The 18,274-nt window shown below is 33.0% G+C and overlaps 1 long non-coding RNA gene across 1 annotated transcript; it reads left to right on the top strand.

Annotated features, from left to right (window-relative positions):
* Positions 1–13,451: 13,451 nt before the first annotated feature.
* On the top strand, positions 13,452–16,624 carry LOC126890062 (uncharacterized). Its single transcript, XR_007700273.1, has 2 exons — positions 13,452–13,847; positions 14,003–16,624. It is a non-coding gene; the product is annotated as an uncharacterized LOC126890062 (long non-coding RNA).
* The last annotated feature ends 1,650 nt before the right edge of the window (positions 16,625–18,274 follow it).

Here is an 18,274-nt window from a genome sequence, read left to right as displayed (position 1 = left end):
CAAAAACAAAACAAACATTCTGTTATCTTAAACCTAACACTATTCGTCCAACAAAACGGAAGTCATAAATTTAGTGATTATTGGGCCGCCAGAAGCTCCGCAAAGATCAATATTGCACATATTGCAGAAACTAAAGATTACCAGTAGGAAATCGAGTTAGAGTTAGGATTTTCAAACTGAATTATTACAAGGAGATAATATTCGTGTCGTCGCATTGATATAATATTCCAGCCAGGAAAATAAGCAAGAAATAGACCATGTTCGGGACAATGAAATTAATATCAAAGTAGCTGACAACTTTTTAGTTATTGTGGACTTGACCTGTAGGATGAAAACCATCATGTTTCCTGTCTAGAGTTCGTGTTTTTTAATTATTAACAATTTGTTGCAATCAACGCGATTTTTTCCATTTTTTGCACTCAATTAAAAAGCTAAATAGTTACATAAAATTACAAAATTTATTTTTTTAGAACATTGAAAACCTTCAAAATGACGATGTTTGAAAGTCAAAAAGTTAATTTGTAGCTTCGTAAACTGCAAAATAACTGAAAATCGTTATTTATTAATAAGTTTTCCTAAAACTAACTTAGAACTGTAGTGTTTCGCTTTACTCAAAGTTGGGTATTGGGGTACATAACAAACTCCCAAAATTTGAGACCGATCCATTAATTTAAAAGTTAGGTATTCTATTTGTTTATCCCAGAGGCCTTTGTTTTGCAATAACAAATGACAGAAAATAATGAGGATAGGACAATTCTGCGTATGCCAAATGAAAGTAGAAAAGTGATCCTATCAAAATGTATTAAGAAAAGATAAAAAATTATCTAATATAGTAAAAAATACTGGTTTATAAACATTTACAATAACTTTAAAAATTTTGTCCGTAGAAAACATCTTCTTACATAGATATTCGGAAAGATGATATTTTACTCGAATTTTTAAAAATGTAGTTCAAATGATGATTAGTCATAGTAAGTGAAGGGGGAGCTTCTGCGTTGATTGCACTAAATTGTTAATAATTAAAAAACGAACGCGAACTCTAGGCAGGAAATATGTACGTTTTCATCCTATAGGTCAACAATTAAAACAGTTGTCAGCTACCGGGCGAGAGCCGAAAAATGCACGAGTTCAAAAACTAAAAAAGCAACTTAAAACTACTACCATTTTCTATATCTTGGGATCTACTCAATGAATTTTGATATTTCTTCTTTTAATTTGTATGTACTTTTGTGTAAATTACAAATATGCAATTTGTCTAGACATTTAATAATTAATAAACAGTCTAATTTTTTAAATAATTTTTGAAAAAATAATATTTTCTCAAAAATCCATTTTTTGTAATGATACTATCATTATTAATCATAGAAAAAGTTAAGGTATATTTTAATGAATAAATTATGTTCAATAAATTATTATTTAATAAAAATAATTTATTTATTAAAATATACTTTAACTTTTTCTATGATCATTAATGATCACAGAATGATAGAATTGATTCAAAAAATGACATAACCCAGACATCCAAAGTGAAAGTTATCCTCGAACACCAAATTGTTCTATATAGTCCATATAATATTCAGAAAAAAGGTACACTTTTTGAGCGTCGGGTTTGGGGGGAGAGGGGGGAAAAGGGAGAAGTCGGTAAATCGTAGTTTTTTACGTTTTTCGTCAATATTTCTAAAACTATGAAGTTTAGCATGAACAACATTTTATACAAAAATGTTCTACAATAAATTTGAAATAAAAGATGTCCTATACATAATCCTTCTAAAATGAACGATTCCAAAGTTACGGAGGTAGTATAGTATAATTGGTCCAAAAAAAGGATTAACCTAGACATCCAAAGTAAAAGTTTTCCTCCAACACCAAATTGTTCTATATGGTCCACATATTGTTCAGTAAAAAGTTACACCATTTTGAACGTCCGGTTTGGGGGGGAGATGGGGGAGAAATCGGTAAATTAGTTATTTCTTTACGTTTTTCGTCAATATTTCTAAAACTATGTTTAAGCGTAAACAATGTTATATACAAAAACGTTCTACATAAAATTTAAAACAAAAATGGTCCTATCCTTAATTGTTATAAAATCAACGGTTCCAGAGTTACGGGGGGTAAAATGTGGAGGTTTTCGATACTTTTTATATTTTTTGGGCAATTGAAGATGATTTTGGGTGGTGAGGTTGACGTTTAATTCTTCAAGGAATTATCACTAACATACCATCGGCCACTGAAATAGCAAACCCTGTTAAAGAAAATTTATTTCAATCAGTAAAAATATTATAAATTGCTCAAATAATATAAAAGGTATCGAAAACCTCCACTTTTCACCCTCCGTAACTGTGGAATCGTTGGTTTTATAACAATTATGTATTGGACCTTTTTTGTTTTAAATTTAATGTAGAACATTTTTGTATAGAACATTAAAGCATATTTTTAGAAATATTGACGAAAAACATAAAAAAAACTACTAATTTAGCGATTTCTCCTCTATTTACCCCCCAAACGGGACGCTCAAAATGGTGTAACTTTTTACTGAATAATATCTGGAATATATAGAACAATTTGGTGTTGGAGGAAAACTTTTACTTTTAATGTCTGGGTTAGGCCTTTTTTGGACCAATTATACTATACTACCTCCATAACTTTGGAGCCGTTCATTTTAGACGGATTATGCAGAGGACCTTTTTTGTTTCAAATTTAATGTAGGACATTTTTGTATAAAAGGTTGTTCATGCTAAACCGCATAGTTTTAGAAATGTTGACGAAAAACTTAAAAAACTACGAATTTACCGATTTCTCCCCCTCTTCCCCCCAAACCCGACGCTCAAAATGGTGTGACTTTTTTCTGAACATTATGTAGACCATATAGAACAATTTGGTGCTGGAGGATAACTTTCACTTTGGATGTCTGGATTTGGATCTAGTTATACCATACTATAATGATATGATTAAGAAAATAGGTATTTGGAAAAAAATAATTTTTTCAAGAAATGTTTAAACAAAGTAGACCCTTTATTAATTAATACATTTATAATAAAATTGCATCTATGTAATGTTTGTAGAAATTACATACAAATTAAATTGTTAATAATTAAAAAAACGGACGTGAACTCTAGACAGGACACGGGTAGGTTTTCTTCCTATAGGTCTACAATAAATAAAAAAGTAGTCAGCTACCTGAATATTTCAGTTGTTATGAAAATGATGTAACAGTGTGAAATAGCTTCAGTGAAATAACAGTTAAAAAATAACGGCTACTGCTATCGCAACACATTCCTATCTAGTGCAAATTGCAAATTATACATAATCATAATTTTTCATTTTTATGTAAAACATTCTGTGTTTATTTTCACCGGTCAAAAGTGAATTCATACCATACTGTGATCAGTGTGATTTTTGTTCTTCTCACTTGTGTAAAATTTTATTTTTTATAAATTCTATGTTCCTCATTTTAATACATTTTCAAACAATACATTTCATATTTAAGGGACCGTTCAAGTATTATGTAACGCAGGTTGGGAGGGGGTCAAAAATCTTCAAAAATTGCGTTACGTAGGGGGGGAGGGGGTCAAAAATCTTCAAAAATCGTGTTACATAATACTTGAACGCTCCCTAAATAAAAAATTATGCTTGCATTTTTTTTTCGCAAAAATGGTACATGTTTGAAGGGCGGCTACTAGAGAATTGCCTAGGGTGGCAGTTGACCTAAACGCGGTCCTGTATATATCTTCGGTTCAAGAAAAGACAGGAGAACAGTAAATACACCAAATTAATAGCGTTGAGTTAAGCTTTCAAATGGTGTCTAAGCTGTCAGGATCAGACATACACACGGCTCAGTATAGCCGAAAAACTGTAAAAGTAAACTTTGAAAATTTTGGTTTTTCGACAATTACCCAAAATTTCAACCTACGAATTACGCCAATAACTGAGCGTTTGTAGAAGGACTCTAGACGAATCTAACGGTGTATACCTTATATCCGGGAAAGCTCGAATTTTTAAGTTATAGGCTTCATCTTCTTCTTCTTCTTATGGTGCCTATCCGTTACGGATGTTGGACACTAACATGGCTATTCTGACTTTGTTGACTGCTGCCCTGAAAAGTCCGGTAGTGCTTAAGTTAAACCATTTTCGCAGGTTATGCAGCCAGGATATTCTTCTTCGTCCTGGACCGAAGTAGGTGTCTGAAGTTGTTCATTGCGCATTATATGGCCCAGGTATTCCAGTTTGCGACGTTTTATGGTTACGACTAGTTCGCGCTCTTTACCCATTCTATGTAGAACTTCTTCGTTGGTAACTCTGTCTATCTAGGAAATCCTCAACATGCGTCTATAGCACCACATCTCAAATGCTTCGAGTCTCTTCAGTGATGCTTCAGTTAAGGTCCATGACTCCACGCCATATAAAAAAACGGAGAATACGTAGCATTTTAGTAAACGAACTTTATTTCCAATTTTATATCGTGGCTGTTAAAGATTTTTTTTTCATTTTGACGAAAGCTGATCTTGCCTTCTCGATCCTTATCTTAATTTCCGTCGATTGGTCCCACTGTTCATTTAAGTTTGCACCCAAATAACAAAAGTTGGTAATTTGGTTATAGGTTGTTGGTTAACTAGTAATTGACCAGGTGGTATCCTATTTTTGCTTATAACCATGTATTTGGTTTTTTTGATGTTAAAATCAAGCCCAAACCTGCTACTTACTTCTGCCACCCTGGAGACAAGTGTCTGCAGACCTTCAAGACTGTCTGCTAAAATGACAGTATCATCAGCGTATCTTATGTTGTTTAATCGTTTTCCGTTTATAAGTATTCCCTCGTCTATGTCCGTTAGCGCTAGGTTCACAATGTGCTCTGAATATGTATTGAACAATAATGGGGACAATATACATCCCTGTCTCACATCTCTTTTTATCTTTATGTCGTCTGTTAACTGATCCCCTACTCTAACATATATAATAGGCTTCATAAGTATGATCAAATCTACTTCTTGGGAAAAACATTGGTGTAATCGAGAAACATTGCATTTAACTTTATACATTTAATTTATAAATAACTTTGAAAAACTCCTGATACAAGAATAAAAAACCGCTAAACGCCGTAAAAATTAGTGGCGCATACAATATTCCAGCTACAAAAGATCTGATATGAATATTACGTGGCGCGAAAATATATTTTCATTTTGATGCAAAACAAAATTCTAGTTTTATTTTAAAAGATTTTTTCATAATATTTGCTAAATTTGGAGTAAACGCGCCACAAAAGAGTTTCAAAATTCAAACTGTATCAAAGTTACTCTTTTGTGGCGCGTTTTACTTCAAATTGGGCCAATATTATGAAAAAATCTTTTAAAATAAAACTAGAATTTTGTTTTGCATCAAAATGAAAATACATTTTCGCGCCACGTAATATTCATATCAGATCTTTTGTAGCTGGAATATTGTATGCGCCATTCATTTTTACGGCGTTTAGCGGTTTTTTATTCTTGTTTTAAATATACATGAAACTAACGAAATCTAACAACAAAATGTTTAAAAATTAACAACTCCTCGATTAATCTGTTTAAACATTTTGTACAAAGCTTGTTGTTATCTAAATACTTCAAAGATGACACAGTATCTACTAATTTCAAAAGGAAATATTTACAGAGACCAAAGATAAAGCAAGGTAAAGTTGAAAAATCATCAAAATTTATTTTTCGTATTTTTGCATAAAGTTTAATTTTTGAACATATTCCACTAACCCTAGATAAGAATAAACTTTATATTCAAATTCAGCGACCTCGAAAACATAAAGAATCGCAAAAATTGGTTATTCACCTTAAAGTTGATTTTCGTGGTCGGTATAACGTAATTTTAGCGGTTGCTACCGCTCGTCTATAAGCTAATAACAAATTTTCAGCTTGCTATTAATAATTTTTTTTTGGTACGCGGGATCCAGGCTTATAAGACCAAATAAAAGCAATAAAATACAGAAAATTAGTTTATTGGTTGATTATTTATATAAAAATGTAATGAGGGTTTTATTTAATGTTTGTGTTCAAACTTATTTTCATACTTTTTTATAGAGTCATACTTAGCTACAAGTAAGGACGTTTACACACTATACCAGGGCTTCCCAAACTTATTCGTACTGTGGCGCCCTTGGGACATTGCTATTTTTTTGCGACGCCCCAATAATGCTTACCAATTTTAGTACTAGTCTAGTAACAGGTTATAGTTATAACAAAAACATCATTTGAACATTTATAATTTTTATTAGAAATTAAGAACGAAATCAAAACAGGCACAACAATAAAAAGGGATATTTATTTATGTAACTGGCTGGTTAATGTGAGGGATGTGCTTGCTTTTTTGAGCACAGCTTATGAAACCGGGGATCCAGTTTGGAAATTGCCACTCTCATTTTTCTTTCTAAGTAGTTTATGTTTAACCTGAACTGGTTTTTAATTACTACAACTGCAGAAAAGCCCGTTTCGCACAAGTACGAAGTCGCAAATGGTAATAAAATCTTTAATGCAGCAGTGCTAATGGCATGATATTCATGAGAAATTGAGCTCCAAAATTCAAACAGTTTGTCCCTGTCGTATTGAAGCTTTAGGCTGGAATCACAGGACAATTCTGTCAGTTGTTCTTCTTCATCTGTTGAAATTGTCGATGGTGTGGATGGCTGGAAAGGGTTTCTGACCCAGTCATATTGCTTCAGATCTTCGGGAAAATATTTCTCCAAAGTGTTCGCTCAATGATAACATGTGTTGTGTAAACATATTTTCTAAAGAGGGATCGAGGATTTCTATCGATTTTTCTTGTAGAATACCTTGTAAAGCAGGGAAACAGTCAATTTCTTGATCTTATAATTTTCTCTTCCTTAAGAGCCATATAATTTTTTGAATAATTTCGGATAATTCAAGGGCCAATAGACTTGATGTTATATTTTTTATTTGATTTATTTATTAATACATATGTTTTATACTCATTTAAAATCAAATAAATATATTTTCTGTATTAAAAGTCCGCGCTGACACGCGACGCCCCTGGGACAACGCCGCGACGCCCCAGGGCGTCGCGACGCACAGTTTGGGAAGCCCTGCTCTATACTATACTAATATTGAATTATTTTTTTATACAGTTTTATTCGATTTCTGAAAATCTATAGTTTTTGACTTTAGTGCTTTAGTTTGCCGACCCTACAATTACAAGACAATGTACATGCATTTGTAAGAATAATAAAAAATGATCACTGGAAACGGTTTTCGAAAGAAATGGAACATGATTTTTATGATCTGCGAAAGGAAGTATGGCAGTTTATAAGAGGTCAAAGAACGGAGTAAGGAAACTCACAGAACCAAAACACATAGAAAAGGATATAATGGATTTTGGACTATCTAAAAAAGCTCTATGCAGAGGAAGAGCAAATGACGGTAGTATCGGAAACAACAGAAGTTATCACAAATAGAGAAGTTAATATAAATACACAGGAAGTTCGGAAAACAGTTAAAAAGCTAAAGAACAGAAAAGCTGCAGGTAAAGACGAAATACCAAACGAGTTAGATACTGAAATATTGTGGAACAGGAATCACAGAATAATTAACATCATTAATTATTAACAAAATTATAAAATACAATAGAATACGGGAAGAATCAAGAACTACCGAACTAATTCTATAGTAATGAGCGCGCTAATAACCGGCAAAATAGCGCAAAAGATGGAAAACATATTAAGTTTGTGAGATAAACAGAAATATAACTAGTAGAGGTTGTAAAATTAGTGATAGTAACATATACATTGACATTATATTGATTGTTTCCCACCTTTATAGCCACTTTACACGATGCAAGTATTGCGAAATTTATTGCACAAGTTATTGCAGCAAGAACTTCTGCAATAAGTTGCAACTAGCTTTCTGCAATAGGGCTTTTCATCGATTGTCATTTGTTTCGAGCTTCTGTCATGTGTCACATAATATTAATATATCTACGTCATACGTCTTTGGTTTGTATCGAGTGTTGCCATCGTATACGCTAAAAGCTGATTGGCTCCGCCATCTTTTGCTCAGATTTCCGGATTAATTTGGAAGGGGTAAACAGATGATCATGGCCCGGATTACGTACACTCGATACGCATCGTATCCGCCATGTTTTCCCATAGCGCCTTACGGGAAAACATGGCGGATACGATGCGTATCGAGTGTACGTAATCCCTATGCTGATGAGAGAGTCCAAGATGGCGTCCGATAAGGATGATCGTGACGGTGAAAGCGAAAAAACAAAGTTTACTTGTTGTAAAAATAAAAAAATAAGCACAATAATATGTGTAAAGTGTGGAAAAGCGTTCCATAAATCGTGCACGGCACGTGATTGGGCCGGAAAACTTCAATTCTTGGATGAAACGCGTGTGATTTGTTGTGATCCAGAAATAACCTCAAACAGTGGAGATGGCATGGACAATACGACAATCATTTCTCTACTAAATGAACTAATTGGTGAGTTGAGAAGCAAAAATCTAATCCTGGAAGAAAATAATAAACTCCTACGGGAAAAAGTAGAAACCCTAGAGAAAAAGTTCCAAAAAAAAACCGAGGTAAAAATTGCAGCAAAAACTAAAAATAATCCACCCACACCCACAGAACAAAGTCATGAGACTCAGCAGACAGAGATACAAAACACAAGGTCATCAGTGTCAGTAGACTCAAACATAGAACAGCCACTTTCTTCTACGGATTTAAAGTCCACTTTACATCAACAATAAATTGGACAAGAAATTGACCAAGTTATTCAAGGCCAAATTTGACGTGTAAAAGCACACTTTGACATCTAAGTTTGTTCGTTATAAACTTCACGTGAAGAAATTGACGAAAAAGAAAATTGTTCTATTTTTTTCATTTTATTTGGCGTGAATTCAGTGTCACCAACCTGTGTCCATTTGGCGGGAAGTGGAAGTAGAGCTTTTTGTTTATTATTATTTGTTGAGGTTGAGTCTTTCATGTTCATGACAACCTAAAAATTTTGATTGGAAAATGCATATAAGATAAGGGGGTGGAAAAATGGAAATTAGTGGCTTTTTTTTGCAGTTCTGTCTGTTAGTTTTGCGTTTTGCTCTGGCTGGGTCTCTTTTGTTTAAACAATTATGTAAGTATTATAAAAACGTTTTCAATTTTCTGTATTCTTTAGGAAACGAATTATTTATGCATATTATTACCTGTAAATAGTAGTACCTATTTCTTTTGATTTTTAATTGTAAAGAATAGAAAAATTACCATTCATTTTAATTTTTTAGAATCAGCTGAAAGTGGTCTACAAAAAAACCAGGAAGGAAACGTATTATAGCCTTGTGGCTATGAAAGGCAAAAGAAAGATACCTATAAAAAGTGTATTGACTAGTTGGAAGAAAGTCCACATTGTCGATGCATAATAAGATATTACTTTATAAACAAATATCAAGACCTAGGAATGGAACCTGGATAATATAGTCATCAAGAAGATAGCAGGAAGTCATGAGCAACAACAACTTCATAAGTATGAGAATATTGAGGAAATCCAGCTCCTCATATTTACTACTGGACAAACTAGAAGATTGAAGAGGACAAAGCCTTTTGAACTAGTTTGAGTGATAGGTGATAGTGAAAAGCAGAGCGTAGTGCTTGTGTGCCTGTGTATGTTAGAATAGTGCACGATCTTGTTAGATTAGATAAGAGACGCTATGGGGTAAGCTCTTCATTTTAAGGAACAGTAGTAATTTAGGTTAAATTAAAATTGCTCATTGGTCAGTTATGACCAGATTGTAATTCTCTGATGTTTGGCAAAAAGGGCTTAAGTCAGAATTGCACATCAATAATGTTTTGATGATTTCTGGACCATAAAAAAAGTGTTGCAGACTTAAACTGTATGTACCAATAAAAAGAGCCGATTTTTCTGGTCCAGAAATCATCAAAACATTATCGATGTGCAATTCTGACTTAAGCCCTTTTTCCCAAACATCAGAAAATTGCAATGTACAATTCAATACAAATGAATCATCATCGTAGTGATGATTATGGAAAAAAATATATGACAAGATTTTGTGCAATAAAAATGTTTATATTTATCAAGGATGTATTATTTGGTATGGCCACATATACTTCTGGTATATCGTCGGTGATGTGACAATACCTCCTATCTGCTTTTTCATGAATTTTGTAGGAGACGAAAAACCATTTTTAGGGTCATCTCTGTTTTCACATGTAAATTTTGACATGTTTTGTAGTAAATAGATAATTGAATTTACTACAAAACATGTCAAAAAATATCATATGAAAACAGGAGGTGACTGTAAAAAAAGTTTTTAGTCTCTCTTACAAAACGGTTAACAGAGGTGACAGTTAATAGAGAGACAGATAATCAAGGTTCCACTGTATAGTGAAATTTGGACACCCGACACCCCATACAAATTTTATGGGGGTTTTGTTCGTTTAAACCCCCCCAAACTTTTGTGTAAGTTACAATTGAATTATTATTGTGGTACTATTAAACACAATGTTTTTAAAACTTTTTTGCCTCTTAGTACTTTTTTGAAGTCAGTTTTTATCGTGATATTTTGAATATTTGTCAAATCCACCACATATTTGTATATGGTTAAGTACGATTGTAGAGACTAATAATATGAAAATTTATTTATGATTTACATTTTTAGGTATATTTTGAACCATTTTAAAAAGAAGCCATATCTTGATAAAAAGAGCTTTATCGAAAAAATATAAAACGAGGTAAAAAAGTTTTAAAAACACAGTGTTTAACTAATGGTACCGCAGAAATAATTTAATTGGAACGTACCCAAAAGTTTGGGGGGGTTAAAGGGAACAAAACCCCCATAAAATTTTTATGGGGTGCACAAATTTCACTATAATTTTTCTTTAAGATGTTACTGCAATAATATTGCTTCATGTCCATTTTCAATAAAAAATCTTTAATAGTTTTCGATATATTCGAAAAAATCAATTTTTATTTTGTATCTTCAAAGGGCTGTAACTTTTTTTGTGTGCATATTTGTACTAAGGTAAGTTAGGTTCATTCAAATTATTTTTGGTCCCAGAATATGTGATTTAATTTACGACCAATCTTTTCGGGACACCCTGTATAATAAATGGGATTAGCTGGCTTAAAAATTCATAATCTACGTTCTGTAGAAAATATCCAGTTTTTGGTTTCTTTTTAACTAGATCTTAATATATAACCAAGCATTTTAAGACATTTTTATTAATTTTTCGATGATATATTCGTGTTTTTAGTTTGTTCAAAATATTCTAGATGATTGTACACTATAATAGATAGCCAACTAAATAAACACAAAAATTTTATTTTTGTTACAGCCTGTATATAAGTTTACCTATATATACAGTGCATTATGCACCACCTTAAAAATTGGGCATTTTCGATGTCTCGAATTTCCTAAACCTGTTGTCCAATCTAAGTGATTTTTTTATAATAATATAGCCTGAGGCTATAGGTTACTGCCTTATGCTTGTCATGCACGGGGAGCTATACTGTAATATATATTATATCACATCGCTCTCTATAGTAATGAGTAATGAGTGAGACTGCACATACGGAACCATTAGTTCCCTGTCTGCAGGCTCACTCATTACTATAGAGAGCGATATGATATAATATACATATATTACAGTATAGCTCCCAGTGCATGACAAGCTTAAGGATGTAACCTATAGCCTAGGCTATATTATAAAAAAATCACTCAGATGGGACAACAGGTTTAGAAAATTCGAGACATCAAAAATGCCCTATTTTTAAGGTGGTGCGTTAATTTCTTGGAGAAGTGTATTGTAATTTAATGTAAATAATGTAATATCCAATAATTGTAATTTAATATAAGATGTAATATAAGTTCCTTAAAAATTTATTTTTTATTTCCCACCATACATTCTCCACAGGTCTAAATATCGATGCTAGACATCCACCGGAGGTCCTCTCAGGACGTTAGATGGACGTTCGGCAGCAAGACATTGGACCAAACTGGGACGTCCTATGAAGGTCCAATTGACATTCACTGAACGTCCCCTCGGACGTTAGGTGGACGTTTGGCAACGTGGCATTTGGACCAAAATAGGATGTCCTGTTAAGGTCCAAAGTACGTCCCTTCGGACCTTAAGTGGATGTCCAACGGACATTCGGTAGCACGACATTTGGACCAAAATAGGACGTTCCTTGGACGAAAACGGACCTCCCTAAAGTCCGTGAAGGACATCCTTGTGCTATTAGGGATGTATATAGTCTCTTTATTCTATTATATTCTACTCTATTTCAAACCTATTCTATATAAGTATCTACACATTACACCTATTATCATCATCATCATTCTCTTTGCCTTATCCCTATGCAGTGTCGGCTTCCCTAATTGCATTTCTCCACACAATTCTATCTTGAGTCATATCAATGTTAATCCCCTTTACCAACATGTCCTGCCTTATCGTCTTCTTTGGTCTTCCTCTCCTACTCCTTCCAGGAATCTGCACTTCAGCTATTCTTCGTATTGGGTGATTAACGTCTCGATGTTGAACATGACCAAACCATCTTAACCCATGCTCTCTCATTTTGGCATCAATTGGTGCCACACCTAGACTTCCCCTAATATACTCATTTCTAATTTTATCCTTCTTTGTCACTCCACTCATCCATCTAAGCATTCTCATTTCCACCACATGCATTCGTTGTTCCGCTTTCTTTTTCACTGCCCAACATTCAGTTCCGTGCATCATAGCCGGTCTTATGGCTGTTTTATAGAATTTTCCCTTCAGCTTAATTGGAATTTTTCTGTCACACAACACACCACTCGCTTCTTTCCACTTCATCCATCCAGCCCTAATTCTACTGCATGCATATCCATCTATTTCTCCATTACTCTGTAATACCGATAGTAGGTACTTAAAACTATTGCTTTCACAATCATTTCACCTATTATATTATATTTTACTTTATTCTATACTATATATCTATTCTAATCTATCTATATATTTCATTTAATCTGTTACATTCTACTCTATTCTGTTTTAAATCAAATACTTTATTAGTAAGTATGTATCTACATATATATTTCATCTATTTCTATTATATTCTATTTCAAGTTTATTCTATACTATATATCTATTCTAATCTATCTCTCTATTTTATTAATCTGTTCTATTCTATTCTGTTTCAAATCAAACACTTTACTCAAACAAAGAAACTAACGACATTCAAAAGCTTCTAATAAAAAAATCATTGCATTGGTACTACTGAAGATATTGACATTTTTACAACATTTATTCCAAGTTCCTTCAATTTTTTTGAGGACAAGAAAATTTTGCTTTCAAGAAATTCACGAATTTATTGACGTCAAGTTAATAACGAACAAATATGGATGTCAAATTGTGCTTTGAGAACACGTCAAATTTGGCCTTGAATAACTTGGTCAATTTATTGTTGATGTAAAGTCCACTTTACATCAACAATAAATTGGACAAGAAATTGACCAAGTTATTCAAGGCCAAATTTGACGTGTAAAAGCACACTTTGACATCTAAGTTTGTTCGTTATAAACTTCACGTGAAGAAATTGACGAAAAAGAAAATTGTTCTATTTTTTCATTTATTTGGCGTGAATTCAGTGTCACCAACCTGTGTCCATTTGGCGGGAAGTGGAAGTAGAGCTTTTTGTTTATTATTATTTGTTGAGGTTGAGTCTTTCATGTTCATGACAACCTAAAAATTTTGATTGGAAAATGCATATAAGATAAGGGGGTGGGAAAATGGAAATTAGTGGCTTTTTTGCAGTTCTGTCTGTTAGTTTTGCTCTGGCTGGGTCTCTTTTGTTTAAACAATTATGTAAGTATTATAACAACGTTTTCAATTTTCTGTATTCTTTAGGAAACGAATTATTTATGCATATTATTACCTGTAAATAGTAGTACCTATTTCCTATTTCTTTTGATTTTTAATTGTAAAGAATAGAAAAATTACCATTCATTTTAATTTTTTAGAATCAGCTGAAAGTGGTCTACAAAAAAACCAGGAAGGAAACGTATTATAGCCTTGTTGTGGCTATGAAAGGCAAAAGAAAGATACCTATAAAAAGTGTATTGACTAGTTGGAAGAAACTCCACATTGTCGATGCATAATAAGATATTACTTTATAAACAAATATCAAGACCTAGGAATGGAACCTGGATAATATAGTCATCAAGAAGATAGCAGGAGGTCATGAGCAACAACAACTTCATAAGTATGAGAATATTGAGGAAATCCAGCTCCTCGATATCTACTACTGGACAAACTAGAAGATTGAAGAGGACAAAGCCTTTTGAACTAGTTTGAGTGATAGGTGATAGTGAAAAGCAGAGCGTAGTGCTTGTGTGCCTGTGTATGTTAGAATAGTGCACGATCTTGTTAGATTAGATAAGAGACGCTATAGGGTAAGCTCTTCATTTTAAGGAACAGTAGTAATTTAGGTTAAATTAAAATTGCTCATTGGTCAGTTATGACCAGATTGTAATTCTCTGATGTTTGGCAAAAAGAGCTGAAGTCAGAATTGCACATCAATAATGTTTTGATGATTTCTGGACCATAAAAAAAGTGTTGCAGACTTAAACTGTATGTACCAATAAAAAGAGCCGATTTTTCTGGTCCAGAAATCATCAAAACATTTTCGATGTGCAATTCTGACTTAAGCCCTTTTTCCCAAACATCAGAGAATTGCGATGTACAATTCAATACAAATGAATCATCATCGTAGTGATGATTATGGAAAAAAAAAATATATATATATATATAGAAATATATATATTTTGTGCAATAAAAATGTTTATATTTATCAAGGATGTATTATTTGGAATGGCCACATATACTTCTGGTATATCGTCGGTGATGTGACAATACCTCCTATCTGCTTTTTCATGAATTTTGTAGGAGACGAAAAACCATTTTTAGGGTCATCTGTTTTCACATGTAAATTTTGACATGTTTTGTAGTAAATAGATAATTGAATTTACTACAAAACATGTCAAAAAATATCATATGAAAACAGGAGGTGACTGTAAAAAAAGTTTTTAGTCTCTCTTACAAAATGGTTAACAGTTAATAGAGAGACAGATAATCGAGGTTCCACTGTATAGTGAAATTTGGACACCCGACACCCCATACAAATTTTATGGGGGTTTTGTTCGTTTAAACCCCCCCCCCCCCAAACTTTTGTGTAAGTTACAATTGAATTATTATTGTGGTACTATTAAACACAATGTTTTTAAAACTTTTTTGCCTCTTAGTACTTTTTTGAAGTCAGTTTTTATCGTGATATTTTGAATATTTGTCAAATCCACCACATATTTGTATATGGTTAAGTACGATTGTAGAGACTAATAATATGAAAATTTATTTATGATTTACATTTTTAGGTATATTTTGAACCATTTTAAAAAGAAGCCATATCTTGATAAAAAGAGCTTTATCGAAAAAATAGAAAGAGGTAAAACAGTTTTAAAAACACAGTGTTTAACTAATGGTACCGCAGAAATAATTTAATTGGAACGTACCCAAAAGTTTGGGGGGGTTAAAGGGAACAAAACCCCCATAAAATTTTTATGGGGTGCACAAATTTCACTATAATTTTTCTTTAAGATGTTACTGCAATAATATTGCTTCATGTCCATTTTCAATAAAAAATCTTTAATAGTTTTCGATATATTCGAAAAAATCGAATTTTCATTTTGTATCTTCAAAGGGCTGTAACTTTTTTTGTGTGCATATTTGTACTAAGGTAAGTTAGGTTCATTCAAATTATTTTTGGTCCCAGAATATGTGATTTAATTTACGACCAATCTTTTCGGGACACCCTGTATAATAAATGGGATTAGCTGGCTTAAAAATTCATAATCTACGTTCTGTAGAAAATATACAGTTTTTGGTTTCTTTTTAACTAGATCTTAATATCTAACCAAGCATTTTAAGACCTTTTTATTATTTTTTCGATGATATATTCATGTTTTTAGTTTGTTCAAAATATTCTAGATGATTGTACACTATAATAGATAGCCAACTAAATAAACACAAAAATTTTATTTTTGTTACAGCCTGTATATAAGTTTACCTATATATACAGTGCATTACGCACCACCTTAAAAATTGGGCATTTTTGATGTCTCGAATTTCCTAAACCTGTTGTCCCATCTAAGTGATTTTTTTATAATAATATAGCCTGAGGCTATAGGTTACTGCCTTATGCTTGTCATGCACGGGGAGCTATACTGTAATATATATTATATCACGTCGCTCTCTATAGTAATGAGTGAGCCTGCACATACGGAACCATTAGTTCCCTGTCTGCAGGCTCACTCATTACTATAGAGAGCGATATGATATAATATACATATATTACAGTATAGCTACCAGTGCATGACAAGCTTAAGGATGTAACCTATAGCCTAGGCTATATTATAAAAAAATCACTCAGATGAGACAACAGGTTTAGAAAATTCGAGACATCAAAAATGCCCTATTTTTAAGGTGGTGCGTTAATTTCTTGGAGAAGTGTATTGTAATTTAATGTAAATAATGTAATATCCAATAATTGTAATTTAATATAAGATGTAATATAAGTTCCTTAAAAATATATTTTTTATTTCCCACCATACATTCTCCACAGGTCTAAATATCGATGCTAGACGTCCACCGGAGGTCCTCTCAGGACGTTAGATGGACGTTCGGCAGCAAGACATTGGACCAAACTGGGACATCCTATGAAGGTCCAATTGACATTCACTGAACGTCCCCTCGGACGTTAGGTGGACGTCCATTGGACGTTTGGCAACGTGGCATTTGGACCAAAATAGGACGTCCTGTTAAGGTCCAATTTACGTCCCCTAGGACGTCCGATTAAGGTCCAATGTACGTCCCTTCGGACCTTAAGTGGACGTCCAACAGACATTCGGTAGCGCGACATTTGGACCAAAATAGGACGTTCCTTGGACGAAAACGGACCTCCCTAAAGTCTGTGAAGGACATCCTTGTGCTATTAGGGATGTAGGTATATAGTATCTTTATTCTATTATATTCTACTCTATTTCAAACCTATTCTATATAAGTATCTACACATTACACCTATTATCATCATCATCATTCTCTTTGCCTTATCCCTATGCAGTGTCGGCTTCTCTAATTGCATTTCTCCACACAATTCTATCTTGAGTCATATCAATGTTAATCCCCTTTACCAACATGTCCTGTCTTATCGTCTTCTTTGGTCTTCCTCTCCTACTCCTTCCAGGAATCTGCACTTCAGCTATTCTTCGTATTGGGTGATTAACGTCTCGATGTTGAACATGACCAAACCATCTTAACCTATGCTCTCTCATTTTGGCATCAATTGGTGCCACACCTAGACTTCCCCTAATATACTCATATCTAATTTTATCCTTCTTTGTCACTCCACTCATCCATCTAAGCATTCTCATTTCCACCACATGCATTCGTTGTTCCGCTTTCTTTTTCACTGCCCAACATTCAGTTCCGCGCATCATAGCCGGTCTTGTGGCTGTTTTATAGAATTTTCCCTTCAGCTTCATTGGAATTTTTCTGTCACAACACACCACTCGCTTCTTTCCACTTCATCCATCCAGCCCTAATTCTACTGCATGCATCTCCATCTATTTCTCCATTACTCTGTAATACCGATCCTAGGTACTTAAAACTATTGCTTTTCACAATCATTTCACCTATTATATTATATTTTACTTTATTCTATACTATATATCTATTCTAATCTATCTATATATTTCATTTAATCTGTTACATTCTACTCTATTCTGTTTTAAATCAAATACTTTATTAGTAAGTATCTACATATATATTACATCTATTCTATTATATTCTACTCTATTCTATTTCAGTTTATTTTATACTATATATCTATTCTAATCTATCTCTCTATTTTATTTATTTTATTAATCTGTTCTATTCTATTCTGTTTCAAATCAAACACTTTACTCAAACAAAGAAACAAACGACATTCAAAAGCTTCTAATAAAAAAATCATTGCATTGGTACTACTGAAAATATTGACATTTTTACAACATTTATTCCAAGTTCCTTCAATTTTTTTGAGGACAAGAAAATTTTGCTTTCAAGAAATTCACGAATTTATTGGCGTCAAGTTAATAACGAACAAACTTGGATGTCAAATTGTGCTTTGAGAACACGTCAAATTTGGCCTTGAATAACTTGGTCAATTTATTGTTCAATTTATTGTTGATGTAAAGTGC

Source organism: Diabrotica virgifera, chromosome 8 (genome assembly GCF_917563875.1).
Source record: "Diabrotica virgifera virgifera chromosome 8, PGI_DIABVI_V3a".
NCBI classification, from domain to species: domain Eukaryota; kingdom Metazoa; phylum Arthropoda; class Insecta; order Coleoptera; family Chrysomelidae; genus Diabrotica; species Diabrotica virgifera.
The sequence above is the reverse complement of the archived record's forward strand: the minus strand, read 5'-3'. Positions and strand labels throughout refer to the sequence as shown.